At 39.3% G+C, this 2684-nt stretch overlaps 1 non-coding gene across 1 annotated transcript; it reads left to right on the top strand.

Moving 5' to 3' along the window:
- The first annotated feature begins 1693 nt into the window (after nt 1–1693).
- LOC122149535 lies at nt 1694–1797 on the top strand. Its single transcript, XR_006163183.1, has one exon. It is a non-coding gene; the product is annotated as a U6 spliceosomal RNA (small nuclear RNA).
- Nucleotides 1798–2684: the final 887 nt, after the last annotated feature.

Here is a 2684-nt window from a genome sequence, read left to right as displayed (position 1 = left end):
TAGCATGACAGTCAGGAAATGCTCCCATGATTGACTACAACCACTTTTTGTGACCCATGACATATAAGGTGTTGATGAGTTGGAAAATACTTGACAGCAACCAACCACATGATTGTTCACCACAATGGTTCCTATATCCCATTGTCCAAGAAGCTGAGCATGTGCACTGCAACTGTTATGGCTTTGAACTCCAAGCATGCTATTGTTTTCTTTGGGAATGTCCCATATGCCCAAGTATACCCATTATTTGGCACCCTGTGCATATATTTTCTTATCCATGAAGGCTTGTCTCATTAATTCAGTGAGTACTCTGCCCATTCTCAGAACTCTGTCAATATTTCACCTGTAGTAGTGTTACACTTAACAATTAAAATAAACTCTGCTTTTTATTATAAAAAAAAAAAATTAAAAATCAACTTAATTTGTAAGTAAATTATAAACTCCTTGAGCAAAAGATCTTCTTCTACTTGCACATTTGTCTTCTCATATAGTACGTATTTCACCTGATATGCAAGGAGGCACTCAGTGAGGGTTTGTGTGGATGGGTGGATTTTATAAGATTTCTCTGCACATACCAGGCAGCAGGCTACTGAATGAAGTAATTAATCCAGTCTTTAAATCTTTAAATTAGTTTATCAGGTCAGCTTAAATTATCCAACAGGGACTGAAAATAACAGACACATGTTATATATATATATATATATATAAGCTCTGGTAGCATAGTGCCTAAGGCATTTGACTGCTAACCAGGAGGCTGGTGTTTCAAACCCATCAGCCACTCCTTGGAAGGAAGGCTGGGCAATCTACTTCCATAATGATACCACTTCGGAAACGCAAGGAGAGGTCGCTATGAGTCAGGTCAGACTTGATGGCACATAACAACAACAACATACATATGCGCACGCGCGCACACACACACAAACACACACACAAATTAAAGGACCCAAGAGAGTAGGAAATAGAACTAATCTATTAGTTCTATTAATAATGTGTGCATTAATGAGTTATGCAATATGAGACACAAGAGTTTTCTGTTTGTTAAGAAAAAATGGTCAATAACATCTACATGTTTTGTGGGGAAATGTTTCAAAGTATATTAAATTTCTATGATTGCTATCACAAAATACCACAAACTGGGGGGCTTAAAACAACAGAAAATTATTCTCTCACAGTTCTGGAGGCTAGAAGTCCAAAACTGAGAGAGATCTAGTGTGACATGATTACATCTGCAAAAACCCTACGACCACATGAGGTCGGATTCACAGGTACTGGAGATTAGAAATTGAACACCTCTTTAGGGGATAAATTCAACTCACAGTATAAAGTAAGAAGAGTCTTCAAAGAAAAGATTCTTAAAGCAAGATTCTATGTGAGAAAACAGATGAGAGATAAATACTGTCTATACAGACCACTAGTGGTAAGGTTTCTGAATAAAACAATCTCCATTCTTAGCAACACTTGGATTAAAATGATTTTCAGATTCTATTTCATATAGTTGATTACTAAAAGTCAAAATTACTTTGAATGCAAATATTAAATTGGATTTGTTGATTTAACTAAATTTTAATAAACTAGATATCTTTTGGTAATCTGGGTAAAAAGATTTTATCTTTTTGCAATACTTATTTGTAAACACACACACATGTATATGTATGTGTATATATGTGTGTGTATACATAAACACACACAAACACATGATTTGTCAAAAAATGTTCAATTTTGGGAGTGATACAGAGAAGATTAGCATGGCCCCTGCGTAAGGATGACATGCAAATTCATGAAGCATTCTACAATTTTGAGCTGTTGTATTCTGGAAATTGTAGTCAGTGTCATGAGACAGAACGTGTGTGAGCTGCTGTATGGAGAATGAATTTGCTCTGTAAACTTTTACCCAAATCACAATGATTTTTTTTTTGTAATATTCAATTGTGTTCTGATAAACAGCTAAATTATCTATATTAACCTTATAGTCAACTCCATCCTTCCATAAAAGAAATAGCAAGCATATAAGCTATTGAACACATAGGGTTTTCTCAATTCCAACTGATTGAAAAGTTCCAAAATGCTTGTGTGGTTTTTAAGTTTATATGTCACCTTGGCTGGGCTTGGTTGAGTGGCTGGACAGTTGGATAAAGGATTCCTCATGATGAGACTGGTAATCATCTCCATGGTAGAATCCACTGTGAGCAGCTGAGTAGCTACCTTAGGGATGCAGTCTGCTTCCTTTGGGCATTAATTGGTACAAGAGACGGGTATGAGACGCAGCAGCAGGTTGGCCAGCCCCCAGAGCAAGAAAGCCAAATGTCCTCTGGGCAGGAAGATTCCTGGCAGTGTGGGTTGCCCTCGTGCATTAACTGGCAGAAGCAGAGAGACCAAGGAAACCGGAAGCAGAGCTGCCTCAGCCTCAAGGGTAAGACCATGGCCTTTGGGGGTGGAACCACCACAGCCTCCTAGGTTTCAAAAAGCCAGGCCTTCACCAACTTGGTTCTGGAGTGTGGGGCTGCTCGTTCATGTGAGCCAATGGGATGAAGCCATAGCCGCTGCCCAAGAGTGAGGGGGCAGATTTGTCATGCTCAAGAGGGAGACCAGGATTTGAACCTGCCAGGCCAAAGGGGTGAGGTTGCCACTACGAGGAACTAGGGGACTGTAGCCACCCAGTGACCGAGATCTGTGCAGATGCCACC

This window comes from Orycteropus afer, unplaced genomic scaffold (genome assembly GCF_000298275.1).
Source record: "Orycteropus afer afer isolate SDZICR_OR568_19922 unplaced genomic scaffold, OryAfe1.0 scaffold00002, whole genome shotgun sequence".
Taxonomy (NCBI): Eukaryota; Metazoa; Chordata; class Mammalia; order Tubulidentata; family Orycteropodidae; genus Orycteropus; species Orycteropus afer.
Note: the sequence above shows the minus strand (reverse complement) of the source record. Positions and strands in the feature narration are given on the sequence as shown.